This window comes from Dermacentor variabilis, chromosome 3 (genome assembly GCF_050947875.1).
Source record: "Dermacentor variabilis isolate Ectoservices chromosome 3, ASM5094787v1, whole genome shotgun sequence".
NCBI classification, from domain to species: domain Eukaryota; kingdom Metazoa; phylum Arthropoda; class Arachnida; order Ixodida; family Ixodidae; genus Dermacentor; species Dermacentor variabilis.
In genome coordinates, this window is record NC_134570.1 from 69,975,304 (window position 1) to 69,996,288 (window position 20,985).

At 48.6% G+C, this 20,985-nt stretch overlaps 1 protein-coding gene across 1 annotated transcript in view; it reads right to left on the reverse strand.

Annotated features, from left to right (window-relative positions):
* LOC142575852 (uncharacterized) overlaps window positions 1-20,985 on the reverse strand; it is a 265,876-nt gene that overhangs the window by 104,997 nt on the left and 139,894 nt on the right. The gene's annotated exons all lie outside the window — the stretch shown is intronic.

Below are 20,985 nucleotides of genomic sequence, written 5' to 3' on the forward strand. Positions count from 1 at the left end.
GGGGGGGGGGGGGGGAGAAAGACTCGCATTTGCAGGGCTTTCCTGATCGTCGGTGTAGCCCGCGCGCTGTGCTCAACGTGAACGCACTGTTCCCACGCTGTTCTTTGCTCCGCATATTCGACTGCAGAGGATATTCGATTGTCGGAGACTGTTACAAATGTGAGAAGAGATTTTATTTGCACGTGAGGTAATGGAGGGCCAGGGATCTCTCTCTCTCTCTCTCTCTCTCTCTCTGTGTGGGGGGGGGGGAAGTGGGGACCTATTCAACTGTTGCCGGTTTGTGCGGTGAGGTCATCATTGTCGTGATCAATCAGTCCACCACAGAACGAAGGCGCTTCCTGAATTTCTCCAATTGCCACTGTGATGCGTCGGCCAAGCTCAACCTACGTCCGCGAAATTTCTTATTTATCACTTCATCCGATTTCGCCTCCGTCTACGTTTTTATTGCTTTGGAAACCATTCTGTTGTTCTGATGAACCACAGGTTATTTGCCCTACATGAGACGTGACTTGCCGAAACCACTCTTTTCATTATTGCCCGTCTCGGCTGGAACATTACACCGACCCACCGTGGTGGCTTAATGGCTACAACGCGTTCTGTTGCTTAGCACGTGACCGCGTATTCGCCTTCCGATTGGGACGGAATGCGAAAGCATTCGTGTGAAAAATTTAGGTGCGGGTTAGAGAACCCCAGGTGGTCCAAATTATTCCGGAACGCCCCTGTAATGTGGAAGTTAAACCACATAATTTAATTTGATATATTCGCAGTAGCACTGTCTTTGCTTCTATTAGCGGGTTGCCTATGATTTGCCATGTGCCCATTCGCTGTGCTGCATTAATTTTCTTCGAAGCTTCTGTGTTATTGCACGCTCCTGCCACGCCGCTTAGTGCGCATTCAACACTATCGATAACGCACAGTCGTGCGTGCTGCGTGACACGAAGCCATCTGAGGCACAGAGTGCCATTACCAGCGTCTCGCTTTGGATGTGTTGGCCATATATCTATCGTCCTGGAGTCATCGCTCAAAGAGTGTGCTTAGATCTTGTGCTTTAGGGCGAGCTTTGTATGGGCAGCAAAAGAAAAGAGAAAGAGAATCAGTCGAGACCCTCACAGAGGGAGATAGGGCGCACAAAGATAGTTAAAGGGGTGATAATAAACATGCACACTGACACAGTTCTGGATGGTATATATAGATTATTCCTCTGGTGGCCTAATCGTGCTCATCCGGTGCCAAACGGCTCACGTGCGATGAAAACCGGAACCAGTATTCTCCTTTTCGAATTTGAGGCGTACGCGATATAGGCACCAACGATGTCGAAGTGATGTCACGCAGTTTACAACATTCTGTCGGACTTGAGCCCGTCTCCTGCAAGCAACTGCAAAGAAATCACCAGTTTTAACCTTATTCTTTATTTCGAATGAAATTCAATTATTGTTCATAAGTAAACGTTTCATAACTCTCTCATGAAGGCGCTAGGAAAATATGTGACGTCGCGGGAACGTAGTGCTTAAATTTTGGAATTCCTTGTCGTCGTCCGTTTTCTGCCTTTTTTCTGGCTTACAGTTCCTCAGCTGAATTCAAGACTGACTTATTGTTAGGGGCACTCCAGAGCAGTAACGCTCCATATGTCTATATTATCTTCATGTTCATCTCCAGCGTCCTTCAAATGACTTTAACTTCAACTACTTCGGACACTTTGGATGGATGGATGGATGGATGGATGGATGGATGGATGGATGGATGGATGGATGGATGGACGGACGGACGGACGGACGGACGGACGGACGGACGGACGGACGGACGGACGGACGGACGGACGGACGGACGGATGGATGGTCTCGCACAGTTAGCAGTGCCATATACTCAGTGACCCAAGTTGCCTACTAGCTTGGGTCACTAGGTAAGTGCTTGCTGCCGCATTGACGAACGTGGGCCGCAGGCTACGCGCATGAATAGACAACTTGTTACTTACTGACTGTGGCCTGGCCTAGTAGACAACTTGGTTCACTGGTTATGGCACCACTGGCTACGCGCCCAAACAGACAAGTTCGGCGCTGCGTGCGTGAATTGGTAGGTGTCCACTCTTGTCAATTTCTCCAGAATGGATGTGAAAAGGGGACACAAAGGTTATGTAGCCTTAAATGTACTAAATCAATAGCCCCCCTTCCACATCATGCTCCTCTGCTGTGCCGAGCGCGGCAAATGAAGTTACAGCCAGGTTTCTAGGGATAGTGGAAGTTGCTACGGAGTTTCAACTGAGATGCAGCGATTACAATAAACACATATGTACCGTATCTTGAGATCATTCGGCATTTTGGTTGGCGGCGAGATTGCCACTTCGTGTGTCTGCTGATGTGTCCACAAAGTGTTGTGATTCACGGATGGCATTGGGGGTATGCATCATATTTGTGCAAGAAAGCCATCGCTGACTTTGGAAATCATGTTTAATGGTTTCTGCCGCGTTTTTTTTCTTTTTTTTTTTCTTCAGCAATGGTACCCTGCGCAGAATGTGCGGACGGTCGCATTAGGTAACCGAACGTGACCGTCACGTTCTGGGTTCTCGGCGCTGCTGTATTGCCTCCAGGCCCGAACAACCGACCATACCGTTCCCCGTCGTCGCTACATTCCTCGCCTTGATTTCCTTCTTACTTGGAAGGGAGTTTTGGGTGTGGGGGAGGGGTGCATCGCTGACCGCAGCTCGGGAAGCAGCTAGCAGCATACGAAACAAGCACAAAGCGAAGAGTAAATAAGACAGAGAGAAGAACTTAGCACGGTGCACCGGGCAGAGCTGTTCGGCGCCAGGTCGGTATACCCTTCGCGGAATCCCGTGCCTCCTCCTTGCGTACACATACAGAGACCGGAACGCGCCGCGCGGGTTCGAAGGTCAAGGAAGGGAGAGCAGCCCGAAACGTCTCTTCTCGTGTCTTTTGCGTGTCGCTTTTATTTTCTGTCTGGTCTTTCTCCCGCTTTCGCCTTGACCTCTACTGCACGCGTAAACGCCCCTTTCTTCCATCTTTTTTTTTTCTTTTCTTTTCTGGCCCCTTCCGTCTGTCCATGAGACTGGCTTCATTTCGCGCGTACGCGCGATGGCGTTGCGTGATGTGGGCTACACTCCGCTCCACAGCAAAGTGGGACGCGCATTTCATGGCACACGGAGCACGCTGCGTTTCTCGCGGGTGTTTTCGCAACATTAGGGTTTATTTTACGCCGAACGAACAGGGCGTTTCCTTTTGTAAGCTGGTGCGAATGGGCGAGGACGACAGGGCGAAGAGGAATGCTGTCTATCAACTCCAAGTTTATTCAGGAAGTCATGCTAATAGGCGAACGAAAAACCTGGATAAAAAAAATAATAAACACTCCCTAAGGTCATGTGAACAAAAATGGTCAATATTCATCAACGAAAGTTATTTCTCTTTATAACATCATTATCGAAGCATGGATGATGCGTGTGCCCTGATGTTTTACAACTTGAATTCCGATCGAAACGTGTTCCTTATGGTTCGCCGTCGACGCTGTGTACGTTAGCGACTGAATGATATCGGCCTCTGCACTGTTCGTCGTGGTTTGGTGGTTACGGCGTCTTGCGGCTGCGCACGAGGTCGCATATTCTATTACTGTCGTAGCACCCATCGTTTCCGTGAGTCTGGAATGCAAAAACTCCTACTTGCTCACTTAGATTTTGGCGTACGTTAAGAGACCCTCACGGTATCGAGCTTGCTTCAACGCCCCCCCCCCCGCCCTTGATGAGGCACCTCTAATATTTATCAGTCAATCAAAAATAATCGATCAATCAGTCGATACAATAACCGATACATCAATCAATGAGTGAATCAATCAATTAATTAATTGATTAATTGACGTTTGTCCTCCTTCAAGCCAGGCGTCACTTAAAAGTGACGCCTGGCATAAACTGCTGTCTTTCTCTCTTCTCAACATTTACTGATGTCACGCAGGAATATCTCAATCACAGACACAGCAAATTATCTTATGCAGTAACTGGCATTGTTCGTCGCTCCACCTGCAAAAGGCCGTAGTTATAGTTTCAAACAGCACCGCGATGCTACATTTAGGTGCATGACGCGCAAGGATATTTAAGGATACTTATTGTAGCCGTATAGATCGAGCATGCGTTCATATACTGTGAAAGAGAGAGATATAAAAATAAACGGGATGGGAAAGGCAGGGAGGTTAACGGGATACAATTCTGGTTTGCTACCCTGCACTGAGCGAAAGGTAAGGGGCAATGACAGGCGGGAGGAACAGCGGAGAAAAAAGAAATACGATAGGGAAGGTCGTGGACGCCCACGAGAATTAGTCTCTCCAATAGGTCACTCGAACGCAAGAATTTCAAGAGTGCCTTCAATGTCTCGCGGTGTGACGACTGTATAGGTCGGCGTTCCAGTGCTGTCTGCTTCTAATGCAGCCGGTCGTCAAGACGCTCCAGCGAGGTCGCGAGTGACTGTATGTGTGCGCTGTATGGGCTACAACGACAAAGAACGTGTTCGATAGTTTCCTCGTCGCCGCACTGGTCACACGCAGCACTATTCCGTGCATGACTGAAGTGTATCGGAAGAAGGTGCGACTGCTGCTACCTCGATCGGACATGAAACGACACCACTCGTTTCCACGACGTAACGAAGCTTATTGTGGATAATGCAAGGCGTGGCCATTTGTGAAAGTGTTTGTGGAAAACAGTTCTTTTTATCGCTTAGCAGCCGCTTAGGACTGCTCATTCATTAATGCAAAGTTGTAGTCGCTTCCAACGGTAGTAATATTGTGACGATTCTGTACCGCTTCTATTCTTGAACTTACTTCGTCGGTGGCCCGACAGATGGTATACCTACGGCGTCAGCGGAATCGGCCAGTACGGAGCGGTAAGGTATAAGAATAGTATAAATCTGCTGTCAATAAAAACCTTTGCATTGCACCTTTCCGAAAAGAAGAAAAAGAAAGTGTGACAGAAAGAGCCGAACCGCAGCTGTAACGCGAACGGAACAGGCTGTCTACAGAATGGAAAAGAACACGCTCGATTAAAATCGATAGCGATGCTTGCTTCGCACAGCGTCGTCACGAAGTTTATAAAGTGCTCGGTATTAATAGCGCCGCACGAATAGCTGGCTTGTCAAAACGTATAGAATACGGCCTGGCGTTCCGCCGGGCGTCGTGACAGCCCCTATATAAGGCTCGGATACAATGTACAAAGCACAGCCGCGGCCGAAAACAGCGTACAGCTCACGAACACCCACGACGCCACTGTACGGGCGCGTATAGGAAACCCCTCTGACGACCCGAACTTCCTTAGCAAACTTCTATAGCGACTCCAATCGCGGCGATGCTTCGTGTGAGCGTCTTGATAATAACGGGCTCCTTCTGCATCGGTATCGCACGGCGTTCGTATTTTTTGAATGTCGCGTCTCGTTCCGGTTCACCGGTTTATCCGCGTTTCCGGATGTTTGCATGTATCCGCGTGGGGTGATGCCGCGTCTCTTGGGTTAAAAAAAATAAGAGGGGGGGGGAAGGGGGACAGAAAAAGAAATGCGGCGTGGAGCGTCATCGCCATGCGTGAGACACGTTTTTGTCAAGTCCGTCGGTAATTACAAGTTATAAAGGAGGAAGTTTCGCTCTTAGCTCAACAGTCTTAGCTCAACATCGTACGCGTGCAGTTTGTCCACTGAGGAAGAAGGTCACTCCACCCTTTCCGTATACCCTCCATTCGTATTTGCGTTCTTTCTTGGCCACGCACCACTATCGAAATAATTGTTGTTTTAATTCTCGTACCTGTAATATGCAAACAAATATAGACAGTGAAGGTTAACTGGGAGGGTCGGTATATTGTCGTAACACTCGCTCACTTTTTTTTTCTACCAGCATCTAACAAGTGGACGCCGGAGCGCATTTGCGTACCTTCGTTGTAAGAGAGGGGGAACTGTTTTGTTGATGATGTTGTTGTTTCTCTTACTTCAAGTTCGTGTCAAGTGCGCTATACATACGCGCTAGTCACGTACGACAGGCAGTAGTGCTCTGACGCGAGAGGTTACATCATGGACGCGACGCATACGCAGTTGCATAGACCAGTTAACTTGTTGCGGCTTTTGTCGTAGCGGCAGCCTTTAAGTTTGCTGGCTTGTTGAGACGTCCCCGATAGTTACTTGGTCGTGGTATGCGTCCTGCTTTTTTTTTTTCTATTTTTCTCTCTCTATTATGGTCTGTGCTTCAAATGTATGCCATCTACAGCCTGCGAGACGCCTTTAACACTTTCGCGAGGGCCTCCGTAATGCCTTAACATATTTTGAACAGGTACTAAAGCTAAGCCCCAAGCCTCACTAAAGTTGTCTCTGCAGGCAGAAAGAATTAGGTAGAGGTTGGTTTAGATGTATATCGCACATTCACGATGAATAATAAAGTAAAGCAGCACACGCAATAGGCGGACCACCTTATACGGCCCTCAAAGACCCCTGTAAGACCCACGAAGATCCAAAAACGAAGGCTCGCAAGCAGTCGCAGCTACAAATTTCGTCTCAAGCGAAGAAGGGAACAATGAGGGCGGAATCTCTCTTCTATAGGATACAGAGGAATGTGTATACTGTATAGACACGGCGCCCATCTCTTTCATTGCGCAGTTTGGTTGCTATGTTATGTCCAGTTAGGTTAAGCTAGATTGCCTTATGAATTCCGATCTTGCTTCCGGAACACTTCGGCTAATCCACGCGCTACGCGGACGTGCTCGGCTTATCAAAATAAGTGCTCTCTCTTATTGCCCTGAACGTGAAAGTTTTTGGCTCTTGCATGTTTCGGTATAGATCCGAAAGACATAGAAAAAAAAGATGATCGTCTCTCCGATGCAGCGTGTGAAAGACGAAAAAAGATAGACATGAGAAACTCGAGAAACGAACGCGCGCTGAATGCGTGGAGGGGAGTGCCGGGGCGCGGTGACGGACATGCCCAGCGAACTCCGAACCTCTCTCTTAAGTAGCCGAAAGGGCCCCGACGCGCCGCGGTCGACAGGGCGTGCCGCCCAGACGCGCATTAGGAGAACGCGCGCAGACAATCCCTCGGTCTCGCGGTTGCACGCAGTCCGCATCCGTATACTCCTCGGCCGAGGCGCAGCGTTTCGAGGTGGCGGCTAGGTTCACTACACACACCGTCGCTTCTCGCAGATCCGAAACCGACTTTCCGATGGCGCGGCCCGCCTTGCTACTCGTGACAGCTGGATTTGCGTCGGGCGTGTGGGGCCGTTAAAAGGACTGAGTGAGAGGGAGGCACCGTATACCTTATGCGATAGCCCTTGCTTTATTTTTGTTTGTGTTCTCTCGTCGACGTCGCAGCCGCCTTTTGAACGCCGCGGTCGTCGCCTCGGAATGACGCGACTGCCGCCGCGCCACCTTATGTGGCTTGGCCGACGGCGACGCGAGAGGTCGTTGGCTTCGTGAAGTTTCCTACGAAAATTACTAGAGGCAACTCTGGCGCTACTGTCTACCCAGCCAGGACCGCGGGGAACGTCGACTTCCAGAATTGCTGTGTTTCAAAGGTGATGGAAGCGTTAGAGATAAGCAATGCGCCAGAGATAGACAAGAGAAGTTTGGAGTACTGGGGGGCAAAAAAAAAAATAAACAAAAAGAAATAAGCAGCTTCTTTATAAAACAAAACATTCAAAGCGATACTAAGGTTTAGTGTTGCGCTTGAAATCCTAGAATGGTTATCTAGCAAAACGACGCGGGTGCGACCAGTTGGCACAACGCTGCAAGCAAGGCAACTGCTGCTGCAGGCACACTGAACAGCGCCCTGACTTCTATACCAGGCGTCTCACGCTGGCGTAATGAAGAGCTCCGCTAGTGGCATTGTATCCGTCGCACCTCCGTTGCGCACGAGATGAGACCGACGGGAAACCTTCGGCGTTAGACAGCGCCCGATTAAATATTAGATAACGTTAGTTCAACGTTTATGATTTGTACCGCCCAGAAATGCGCAAAAAACAAGAAGCTTGACAGGAACGCTAGTGAGAGCACTATGGCGACCGCAACGCCGCAGATGTCAACAGTGTGCGCCATGCACTACAGCGCTAAGACGACTAGTTGCGCACTTCACGAGCGTGCCGATATCAAAAAGAGTCCTCCTGCACCGCTCCAGGACTCCAGGAATCGCTCAAGTCGTGTGCCCTTCTTGTTGTAACGCGTCATCGGGTGCGACGGCTAACGGATAGGACACAGTTGATTACGATCCGCTATGATTTAACCGTATCTGACGACAGACAACGTCTTCAATGCTATCTAAGGCAGAAAGGGTTCCAATGTCAACAAAGGCAACCGTGACGAAGATACTGCAAACGAGCCAAGAATTTTCATGGCAAGGGAGGCGATAGCGATGTTCAACAATTGGCAACTTTGTTTTCTATATATATATACCTCCTGCGTTGCTGCAATAAGGTTAGCCGTAGTCTCACATATTGTCAGACAAAGCGTGCGCGGAAAATTTGGCGATTTATTTCGCAATGTTCCTCTTGAACTCATGGTAGTTACAGGTTTCCTTTTCTTGAACGCGCTTAACCTGCGGTGTACGGTGCGCGACACTTTACAACGGAGTGATTCTTCGTTATAATTCTTCGTTATAGAAGGAAGAATTTTGGAGGTTCCGAGAACTTCGCTATAAAGGCGTTTGACAGCATATAGTCATTTCTTGTAGGAAACGCAATCGCTCTCGTCGTCGTCACCCAAATCTTTTTGCAGTGACGCTATGTTTAGAGTTGCCCAACGCTTTCTGTGTGGTGGTCGTGAAGTTGTGTTGCAGCGTGGTACAGAGAGATAGAGAGGCAGAATAAAGGGGATAGGCAGGGAGGTTAACCAGATGTGAAGATGCGGTTTGCTACCCTACGCGGGGGAGGGAGGGGAGGTAAAGTGATAACAAAGTAGAGATAAAGAAAGAAAGGAGCGTAGACATACAATCAAAGTCGGTCACTGTCACCGCATACCGTCACCGCATTGCACAGTAGCACTTGCAGCACTATAGGCATCTGTTTAGGCTACAGCCTGTTGTCCAATTCTGCTGCCCGCGGCGTAGTACAGGTATGGCGGGAGCAGTGCATGGTGCATTTTACTGAGCGGAGCGAGCGCAGCTTACGAAAACGTGCGTTGGATACAGCGGAGAGTGTAGATGTACTGAGATCGAATATAGTGAAGCGTTTGACTTTGCGATGTCTTGGGCTTTCACTGGCACAAGAGCAGCAATTGAGAACGCTTGAACTCAAGATCATGTATTACACCGTCGGGTGTCTCGCGCGTTTTTGAGGTGTTAGTCTAAACGGTATTCGCTGCTGACGAAGTTTCCTCTCGTTTCCTTTTTTTTCTTTTTGTTCTAAATTATCAAGGACGTCCAAGAGCATTTCGAGACAACTCGAGCAAACTGCCACAGTGCCTATGGAGACCGCGCGAGAGTTTGCAGGTTGCGCTCTGACATGTTTTCGAAGCATGACGTACTGATCGGTGGCTTGTAATCATTGATATTTTTCTCAGGTTAACAAGGTTAAAAAGAAGCTTGAGAAGAGAAGTTAAGAACCGCGCAACGAGCGATGGAACGAAAATTCTTTGGCGTAGCCTTAAGCGACAGGAAGACAGTGGTGTGTATCTGCAGAGAGCAAACGGGGATGGCCGATATTTCAGCTTACATTAAAAGGGGAAAAACATTTTCGGAGGACGCTTAAACTTCGTCTTTAAGAGCAGAACGCGATAGCATTCAAAGACCCCTGACTGCTTCCCACGCTTCCCAGTGACTACAGATTATGTAGCCGTAATGTTTACCGGGAAACGCTGGTGGCGAACGCTATGCTCGAAGCCGAGCTTGCGGGCTTCCTGGTGGAAACGCGGCCTCTCGCGTGGGCCGCGGATGCGCGGAGGCCAGTGCCATCTGGATGGTGTTGTTGCAAGGAACCGAGCACAGCGCGCCGCTCTATGAATGGTAGACACGCTGTAAGAGGGTTTTATGTTTGAATTTCCGCGTAACAGAATTATGTTTTCTGGTATATTCAAATTACGATCCGACGCTACCACGTCTGTAGGTTGTGTGTAAACCGTACTTTGCGATTTTTCTGACGCATCTTATTTTTAGGAATTCAATTAGTTCGGTAACGCCTCTGCACCACGCAGGGGGCCTGCGTCGTTGTGGTTGAGAAATATATTTTTTGCCAAACGACGTCCGACGGGAGGCGTTGACACCGCATTTATTGCGCCACGGGGCCCTGCCGCGTTACAATGGAGCTGGGCGGGCCACGTAATACGTAGGACAGATAGCAGGTGGTCTATTAGTTACAGAATGTGTGACAAGGAAAGGAAAGCGCAGTGGAGGGCTGCAGACAGTTCGGTGGTGTGATGAAATTAGAAAATTTCCAAGCAAAAGATGACGCCGTCTGGCGCAGGGAAAGGTATAATTGGAGATCGCCGGGCGAGGCCTTCGTCCTGCAGTGGATACAGACTGATTGTTGTTGTTGTTGTTGTTGTTGTTGTTGTTGTTGTTGTTGTTGTTGTTGTTGTTGTTGTTGTTGTTGTTGTTGTTGTTGTTGTTGTTGTTGTTGTTGTTGTTGCAGCACATTTGGTTGTCGCTACGAAGCTGCCATACCATGAGAGGTTGCTGATTTGCGTTTGTTTATCGCTTCCAATGTCCTTCTTTTCTCTTTCCTGTACCTGTATTTTCAAATCCTCAATTTCTGTTCTATTTCTCGAGCCCGCGAAAGCTTGCACTCACGAAGAAAACGCGAAGGCTATTACACTGTCTCTTAAGGGGTTCTGAGCAGAGTTTCGTATGGAAGCTTCAGAAGGCCGCCGCTGTTTTCTGGAGATAGAGAGCTCGCGCTTTCTCATGCCGATGGGACCCTGACGCACGCACGAAGTCAGTCACTCTGCTCTGGCGCGCTTTAAATTGCAAATGACAACCGCTGCTCTTTGTTTTTCTTATCAGCAGGAAAGGCACGAAGTCAACAGACGTGGTTGCGCATAGAACACAGTGGAGTGTCGTTTGCTCTCCGATCCTGTCTGCCCGAGCTGCTTGCTTTTTTTTTCCAGAAACTAGCGGATGGACTAGCCACTGACTGTCACTGGTTATCGTAAGTCTTCTCCTGGTTTTGTATTAATACAGTGTTCTTGCGCTTTCGATACGCAGCGTGTACTTAACTCGAAACGTATTGTATGAAGACGACGCAGTAAAACTAACCAGACCTTCGGCTTTCTGGGAACCTATTTACCTGGCGGCTATTTATATTCTGTCGCATAAATTTGCCGCGTAGACTTCAACAGAATGTTTCAGAGAAAGGGCAGAGAGAGAGAGAGAGAGCATTTTAATGTCAGAAAGGCAAAGAGGTCGGCCGGAAGAACTTTGCCTCTGGCCTGCTACTCTGCGATGGGCAAATGGGGAATGGGAAGAAGGAGAGAGGAAGTACGGAGGACGATGATAGTGTTCAGACAAAGCTATGCACACGCGCGACATGCATACGTGTTCTGTGCGCACCCCTCATCCGCGGCAATATGCACAGGAATGTGTCATGTAGTTCTAGAACCTTGAGGTGATGCCACTCTCAGTGAAAAATGTCGCGAGCCCTCTTGTCGCTCGCAGTGCACTTTGACTGCCGTTTCATGGCCCCGTGTATCTTCCGCTCCGAAGTGGGTGCGGCGTTCATACCAGATAATGTGGCGACTACTCTGTCTGAGGACCTGTGCGGAAACCCGCAGAGCGCTTTGCGAAAATTACGTGGAATAATTGTAGACTCTCAAGGTAACGCTTTGTTTCCGAGGTTGGGTAGCAATTAAGTGCACGTTTGTTCGTCAGATGTTAAACAGAACTTGTGCGTGTGGAGGTGCGGAATTATTCACCCAAGCATCTCCTTTCCATTGCAACACGGCCGAAGTAAACAAACATTAACCTTAGAAGCTATTCTGTGACGATATTGAGCATGTAAAGTGGAGTTCAGTGAACCTACTTATATAGAATATAATAGGTTACTAGCGTATGTAACTGATGCGAATGTCTTACGCTTCTTGCAAAGTCGGCTATACCAGTGTGACGAGGCATTGTTTTTTATTTATTTATTTATTTATTTATTTATCTATTTATTTATTTATTTATTTATTTATTTATTTATGCGCACACCACTCAAATGTCCTAGCCTGTACTTTAGCATTGTTTGCCCCCTCCCCCCCCTTTTTTTTGTTATTGAAGTGAATGTTAGGAGAGGTTGGATCATTTATGTTGGCACCGGCTACTCCTTGTCACTTGGCAAACGAAACAAATTTGCCTAAAAAGGGAGAATAGCGACACAAAATATAACACTCAGTAGAACACCGGATCAATAAAAAATATACAGTCCAGCAGTACATGAGTCGCACAGTTCTGTGCATTAGTTCAGTCCACGTACGCATATATAAAGTCAGATGTTTTGAACAGCCATAACACACAACACATGTAATACACTGCAAGTACATAACAGAATTATACATATTGCGCAAATGTTGCGATCACCACATAAACCAATTATGAACCACGAACAACGTTTATGTAACTCATTTAGCGTATTCGGAGCAGCCGATACTTAATATTTTCCCAAAATGTTGGTGTCCTCTAAAAACTTTTTCAGAGCAAGAAGTGCTCTTTTTTGAAGGCCCGCAGTTGGCCATGGGCCAAGTATCTTTTTTCGAGTGACTGGTCTTCTGTCTAATATAAGCAAATTAGCTAGCAGTACCGCTCTTTGTGTATCGTATTTCGTGCACTCGAAAAGAAGATGATGCACATCTTCGTCTGCATGGCCACAAGAACACTGCGGACTAGAGACACGTTTTATCCCGTACAAGAAGTGTTTCGTAAATGCAGTACCAAGACGCAGCCGGTGTACCAATGTTTCAAATTTTCTGTTGTCTCTTAGAGTTTCCGGCATTGGTAAGTTTATACATGGGTCTATAGAGCATAACTCCGAGTTTTTAGTTTGCTGGTCAAACGAGGTAGTTTTGCTGAGGCGACAAGAAATCTGTCTCAGGATCAGACGGACTTCACTACGCAATAGTTGAAGATTGGTTGTCTCGGCGTTATTGTGCGCTCGATTCGCAGCTGCGTCTGCTGCAGTATTACCAGGAATATTGCAGAGCCCAGGTATCCACTGAAATGCAATTACATGGTTCATTGCGCTTGCTTTTGTAAGTTCTTTGAGCGTCTCATACAATAGCGAAGTGTTCAAAGAATTTTTCTTATTGCTCTGTAGTAATGTGAGAGCGGCTTGCGAATCGCTAAAGATAACCCATTTTTTTGCGAATGTTTTTCTGATGTTATGAAACGCAAAGCACACAGGATTGCAAATAGTTCTGCCATGGCTGAAAATGTCTCGCGGAATAATTTAAATGTTTGCTCTAGCGCTAAATGTGGAATGACGAATGCTGAAGTCGAGGAATGTTTACGACACGAACCATTTGTATAAACCTGGGTGCACTGGGGATATAATGAGTAAATTTGGAAGAGTGCCAGTTGCTGTGCGGCTACTATGAACATGTCTGTCTTAGATATAATCCCATCAACCGATAATTTTATTTTAGGGAACATTGGTCCCCTATTGTTCTCACTAGAAATGCTGCGTCATCGCGGTTGAACTACAAAGAGCTACTTTTGATGTCATAATGTTGTAATTGCAGACTACGGCGTTATGTTTTGTACAAGGGGATAAAACAGTTTCGTTTTGCGTTGGCGCCTGGAGAAGCGCGTGTTCTTAATTTTAGACTCGGCAGAAAATAACGCAAGTGAAACCTTTGGAGGCACGCGGCACGCGTCGGTGTGACTCTTCGAACTCTTCCAAGCCCCTTACCGGATTACAAAGCTAGAACAAACACGGAGAAAAAAAAATTATTGCGACTCATTCAGATGCAGACATGCTAATGAAGCTCCTTCTCTACCGCGCCTATGCAAAAGCAGACGTGTACGATGATTTCATTTCGTATCACACTGACGTACCCTTCACCGACCACGTGCTCTATACATCGCATGCGATTTGAAATTACACCCGCAAGTCACACGGCAACAGAAAGAAGGGTTCGCTCGTTGCACGTGCAATGACTTGAACCCCTTCTCGATCGGGGTTTCTCCCCGCGTCCCACTGCGTGACAACTGCACATGACGAGACCTCCGCCATGCTTTCGCTGCGCCCTCTTTTCCGACGCGCGTGGCAAATTGAGCCCATTAGACGGACGTGAGCCGGCGTACACAGTTCATATACGGAAGGCGCCGTGCGCCCGCATTAGCATCGTCACCGGCACGACTCCGTTGGTATGCATATCAAGCAAGACGCGCGCTGCTGTAGACGATGCCGCCACCCCCCGAACACTCCCGCTTCTTCAGTGACCGGCGCGAAGGAATTAAAGGGGTGGCCAGCCGAAGCACTCATCGCTTGGCGGGCGGAGGGGAAAAAAAAAAAATTCCGTGCGGCGGCCAAATTGAGAAGAGAGTCCAGTGAGAGGAGTAGGCCCTTGGCTAACGACTGCCGCCGAATGGCTTAGTCTGCCCGCAGCCCTAATGACTCCGAAGCGTACACAGGACCCCGGCGCGTGTGTTCCGATCGGCTAAATTGCGTGCAGCATGCATGAGAATCGAGATGATTCCGATGGAACTGTCGTATATCTTTAGGCGGATCGAACGCTAACGGGTGAGTTTAAACGTGAGCGAGAAAAATAAATGATGCTTGCGATTAGGGTACAGGCGATGTGGTTACAGTTGATCTTAGTTCCTCCGATTTAAATGAAAAAAAAAAAACGGCGCTGTCATTTCATGGTCTGGAATGAAAGATGTTTTTATCATTATTACATTAATTTAATATTTTTGTGTGCTTATGTCCGCCTTTCAGTTGTCATTTCCACGTCTCATTCACTAAACAATTTATTTATTTCTACGACCATCGATAGCGCCCAATTTGAGATTATTCTAGGAAGGAAGCGCGAATAGACGGAAAGACTGGGCGTACAATGCGAATAAGGCGCAAGAACAAGTGCAGCCCAGCGAAGCATTTCAGCAATAGTGTTTGACACAACACAGGCGATCCGCTTCACTGCAGGAATGCGTGCTCTTGAAGCATTGTAAGAAAAGGCAATGACAATAAGCAGGCCTGCTGCCGACACGCAAGACACAGTAATCCCGAGTTCACGCCGTCTCGCTATGCTTGTCTTCTTGTTCAACTTTATTCGCTCAATCTCTAAGTCACAGTTGTTCAAAACTAGTTTTGATCGAATCTCGTCGTTTACCAGAGAAAGACCTAAGCATCCCAGCCATCAGATATCCAAAAGCAAACCTTCTCCGCGTCAGTCAGTTCATAACGCATCATTGTGTGTATGTTACTTCATGCTGCCAACGTTTCTCCTTCTTTTCGTCACTGAATGCCCTTTCTCCTTTCCCCAGTGCAGGGCAGCCAACCGAGCTCTGTCTGGCTAAACCGCCTGGCTTTCACCTATCATTTTTCTCTCTCCACGTCGAAACGATCCCATCCTAATGCCACACCATACTGCACATAACTAACTGACTGCGCAACAAGCGGAGCGCGCACGCCGACGACAGCTGCTCGAGTCTCGCACTGCACGACTTGCTCTACGCGCGGTCCTTGTTGCGTCCGGGCCTGCGACGGCGGCCCTCTTCCGTCCGACGTACGTAGCGACATGTTCGTCCATTAATCGCCGCGTTCCGCCGTATACGTCGCTTCGCTCATACAGAGCGGTTTACGAGCGATGGAAGAGAGAGAAAGAGATAGAATACGGAGTGGTATATTAGCGGAGAGGAGGAGAAAGAAGGGTCTGGAGTTGCGTGAGCCACGGCGTAAATATACCCCCTCCCCCCCAGCTGCGCCTTCTACGCGCGCGGGCACACCAGCAGTATTCGCAAAGGCAGGGAAGAAATAGTCGTCGTTTTCCGCAGAGGCGCCGCCGCAGCCCGGGCGGGTTTAACCCTATACCCAGGCGCCATGCTGCCGCCGCAATTTCCGTAATGGCGTCCGGTTGTTACGCGTGAAAACGCCAGCGCCGTCTGTCTCCCGAGACTGCACTAAATCTCTATCCGGGGACACACACATGGACGCTTGGAAAGGGAGGTGGCGAGAGAGCAAGAGAGACGAGGAGAAGTTCAGCGCATGCCACTGATGCGTAGTATACGCATTACGTTGATCACGTTGAAGGTTAGCGCATGCGCATTCGCTAGAAAGTGCTTGGCACTGCTGGGTTCTCGTAGGGCGAACTGCGCGAGTTGGTACGCGTTCAGGCACAACCTTTCAGCGCGAAATTACACGAAATGTAAAGCAATACGAGTGCGCATCCGCTTCTTTAACCCCTTTTTTTCCCCCTTCGAAATAAACGTTCAGTTGATTGTCGCCGCTCCCGTCGTGCGGTCTCCCTTACGTTCTTGCGTAATTTTTGGCTAGACAGTTAAACATGTGTTCTTGTATTATCGTGTTGGCTTCAATTCATTCTGCTTCACGCGGCACTCCTGAAAGGAAAGCCCATGTGTTCACATCACTCGGGTCGTCTCTGTGCGTAGTATATAAATTAAACGGGGGGTCTCATTGCATAAAAGTATCGACATCGTGAGGTTTAAAAAACGAAGGCAGAGAGAACAGAAAATGGGTCGGAGGGACCCTGTCCATAAAGTGGAGTAGGCGGAAAATTGATTTCGCTGGCACAGGAGACTCAGTAGCAAACCTGGCGTGATTTATGGGTTCGCTCTATTGATCTGGTTTCACAGAATGCGCTCAAGTTCATTGTTTTCTTCTTTATCTTTAAAACTGGCTGGGTGACGCGGACTTTCCTCGCTTAATTACTTCGTTTCGTGCATATTCCTTTCTAATTAAGCTTAGCACTTGCCGTGCCAGTGCTTACACATAGTTTACGCGGCGGCGTCCGTGTTATTTTGTGACGTCAATTGTGCCCGACCAATCGCCTTGCGTGTTACGCGCCCATTGAATGCCGCGTTTCTTGCGTGATGCCCACCAAGGAACTCTGTTCGGCAAGAAGCAAGAAGAACGTTCCTCGTTATAATGAAGGAAGGAAGGAGGAAGGAAGGAAAAAGTAGAGAAGGAAAGGCAGGGAGGTTAACCAGTTTAGCGTAACCGGCTTGCTACCCTACACATGGGAGAGGGATGGGTGCGATGAAAGATGGGGAAGGGGGAGAGAGAGAGAGAGCACATAGCACAGCACACAAACATCGGCCGGTAGAGTCTATCAATCTGGCATTGTACGTGATAACACTGTCAGAGCCGCTTGTCCAATCCCGTCTCTTTCAAAAACTGAAGTAGTCCCTTTGTCGCCTTCATCTGCGATGTCTTCTGTCGGCGGCATGTGAAAATCGTGTCGAGGGACAATGGTCTAGTGTCAAGGTGCGCGAGAACGGATGCCAGGGACTGTCGCTGAACATTATATTCAGGACAGTCGCACAGAATGTGTTGCAGCGTCTCCTCGCAAAGACAGGCATTGCAGAGAGCGTTGTCGGCCATTCCAATGCGGAATGAGTAAGATTTCGTGAAAGCCACCCCTAACCATAAGCGATAAAGCAGAGTCGCCTCGCTTCGGCGGAGTCCAGTTGGCATATAGAGATGCATCAAAGAAGGCAGGTGGTATTGACGGTTGCTCTGGTTGGTCTGGCTGTTTGGTGTGCACCATGAAGAGAGCGTCATCTCCTGTGCAAGCACTCGAAGTCTGCTAGCTGCGTCGGATCGTGAAAGCGGTATGGCCTCCTCTTGTGCGTCTTCAAGAGCTGCCCGAGCTGCATTATCGGCGTCTTCGTTTCCAGTGACGCCGCAGTGACTTGGCAGCCACTGAAACGTCACGTGGTGTCCTTTCTCCTGTGATGTATGGAGTAGGCATCTAATATCGAATACGAGCTGTTCGAATGGCCCGCGACGCAGAGCTGATAGTACAGATTGTAGGGCTGCCTTTGAGTCGCTGAAGATGGACCATTGTCGAGGTGGCTCCCGACTGACGAAACGGAGTGCAGCGCGAAGAGCAGCTAGTTCAGCAGATGTCGATGTTGTCGGGTGGTCAGTCCTGAAGCTGATGGTAATAGCTTTTGCTGGGACAACCACAGCACCGGACGAACACTGGATGTTTGTGGAACCATCAGTATAAATGTGTTCACTGTCCGCGTACCTCTCGTGCAGAAGAAGCAGAGACAGTTGTTTGAGGACAGGCGACGACAGTTCAGACTTTTTTCCGATTCCTGGTACACTGAGATGTACTGTGGGGCTGATAAGACACCAAGGGGGTATCGATGGTTTTGATGCAGCGGTGAAGCCCGAGGGAAGTTTGTCGTTGTACTTGTTGATAGTTTTAGAGAATGATGATTGGTGCCTGTCTGAAGGTAGTGCTGCAAGGTGGTGATAGGGGGCACGTGCAAAATGTCTGATGTGCGTTCTCAGGGCTTCCACCGTAATGTGAGTTCGCATTGGATGGTCCCGAGCAATCGCAAGAGTCGCCTCTGTTGACGTACATCTGGGCAAACCAAGGCAGACTCTGAGTGCTTGAGCTTGTACTGCCTGCAGAACACGAATGTTTGTCTTGCAGGTGTTGTTCAGTACAGGTAGACTGTATCTTAAAAAACCGAGAAAGAGAGCTCTGTAGAGTTTAAGCATTGCGTCTACTGACATCCCCCACGTCTTCCCTGTCAAGTATTTGAACAACTGGGAAGTAGCTGTCAGGCGCCGTTTCATGTAGGCCACGTGTGGGCTCCAACAGAGGTCTCGGTCAATAATGACGCCAAGGAATCTGTGGTTTCGGACATAGGAAATGGTCCGCCCATTGATTGAGATGATATAAGGCGTCATCGGTTTCCGAGTAAATGCGACTAGTGCGCATTTTTCAGGTGAAATGCTGAGACCCTGTTTACACAAGTAGTTCGCTGTCAAAGTGGCCGCTCTTTGAAGTCGCGCACGTATCTGAGGACGTGTGACTGCCGAAGCCCAGACACAGATGTCGTCAGCGTATGTTGAAATCTTGATGGTAGTTGGCAAGCATTCAGCAAGTCCAACAAGAGCGAGGTTGAATAGCGTCGGGCTGAGAGCACCGCCTTGAGGAACGCCCTTGCTGGTATAGCGTCGCGTAGTTGGCCCATCGTCAGTTAATACATAGAATGATCTTGCAGATAGGTAACTTGCAATCCATAAAAATACTCGACCACCTAAGCCAACCGTCACAAGAGCGTCGAGAATAGCCTCATGTAATACGTTATCGTATGCCCCTTTCACATCTAGGAATAAAGCTGCAGATAAACGTTTACGGGACCTTTCGTGCTGGACATATGAAACGAGATCAACTACATTGTCGATGGAAGAGCGGTCACGTCGGAAGCCAGCCATGGAACTCGGATAAATCTTGTAGTGTTCAAGGTACCATTCCAGGCGGCCAAGGATCATCCGTTCCATTATCTTTCCTACACAGCTGGCCAACGCTATCGGGCGGTAAGAGGTGAGCTCTAGCGGGGATTTGCCCTGCTTCAAGATTGGCACCAGGCGGCTCACTTTCCATTCGTCAGGAACATTTCCCTCCTGCCATGAGGTGTTGTAGAGACTCAATAGTGCTATCCGTGCGGATTCTCCGAGATAGCACAAGGCTCGGTATGATATACCATCTGGACCCGGAGATGATGAGCGCCTGCAGAGAGCTAGTGCCGCCTCGAGCTCCTCCATTGTAAAAGGAAGGTCCATGCGGCAATCACGGGAATGGGGGACGTCAGCTCGGGCTGGAGGATCTGGACGAGCCGCTTGGTCTGCGATCCGCGCACAAAACTCTTCTGCGACATCGATGTCTTGCCGCCCTTGGAAAAGCGCTAGCGCCTTGAATGGAAAACGCCGTTCCGGAAGGCAACGCAGACCTTGCACCGTTTTCCAAATGTGAGACAGTGGCTTGCGGGGGTCGAGTGTCTGGCAAAACGTTGCCCACCGTTCCGACGCTAATCTATCCATACGACGCTGAATCTTCTTTTGCATCCTCCTGGCTGCCCTAAGGTCATGGATTGATTTTGTACGTCGATATCGACGTTCCGCCCGGCGACGAAGCGCTCGAAGTCGCTCTAATTCTATGTCGAAGTCATTTCGCGTGGAAGAGATCGTCATCATGCGAGTGGCGTTTTGCATCGTCATTTTAATCGTTTGCTCTAACCCAGAGGGTAGGCCCTCGCGGCAGGCATCTTCCATCTCAGATTTGAAGTTGGCCCATTGAATCGTCCGAATGGTATTCCGTGAGCCTGATGTAGACGACAAGCCTTTGATGTTCAGATAGGTGGGAATGTGGTCACTCCCATGTGTCTCAATGTCTGGAAACCACTTCACACATCTGGCGAGAGAGTTGGAGACAAAAGCAAGGTCGAGGCAGCTGCCGTATGTCACGCCTCGAAGAAAGGTGGGGCTACCATCGTTCAGGAGAACAAGGCCATAGTTGTGGGCGATACTTGCTAATATTCGTCCTCTTGCATTTGTCCTTGTACTTCCCCATGCTGGATGGTGTGCATTGAAATCTCCTATGATGACCCATGGGGCGGGACAAACACTCAAGATATCCGCAAATCTTTTGGTATCGAAATTGCTGGAAGGCGATATATACACGCCTATGAGAGTAAACAAGAGTTTGTTCTTTTTAACTGTGATGCATATATATTGATTGTCGTCGTGGGGCGCAATTGGTTGCAAAACATAGGTGAGTTCACGACGAACAAAAACGACGATTTTGCTGCATGCACCGTTTGTTGATGAGATGATAGACTCGTATCCTGACAGTCTTATTGGTTTCGACAAGTTGGGCTCACAAATGACGATGAGTGGAAACCCATTGGTGTAGACAAACTGACGAAAATCTGAAATTCGTGATTTTAGCCCTCTGGCGTTCCACTGGATGACGGACGCTGCTTTGACTTCTTTCCGGAAGGATGGGGTAGGAGTTGCCATCTTTCTAGTTGAGGGATGCAAGCACTGGGCTTAAGGCGTCCAACACTTTAAGTGCGCTTCGA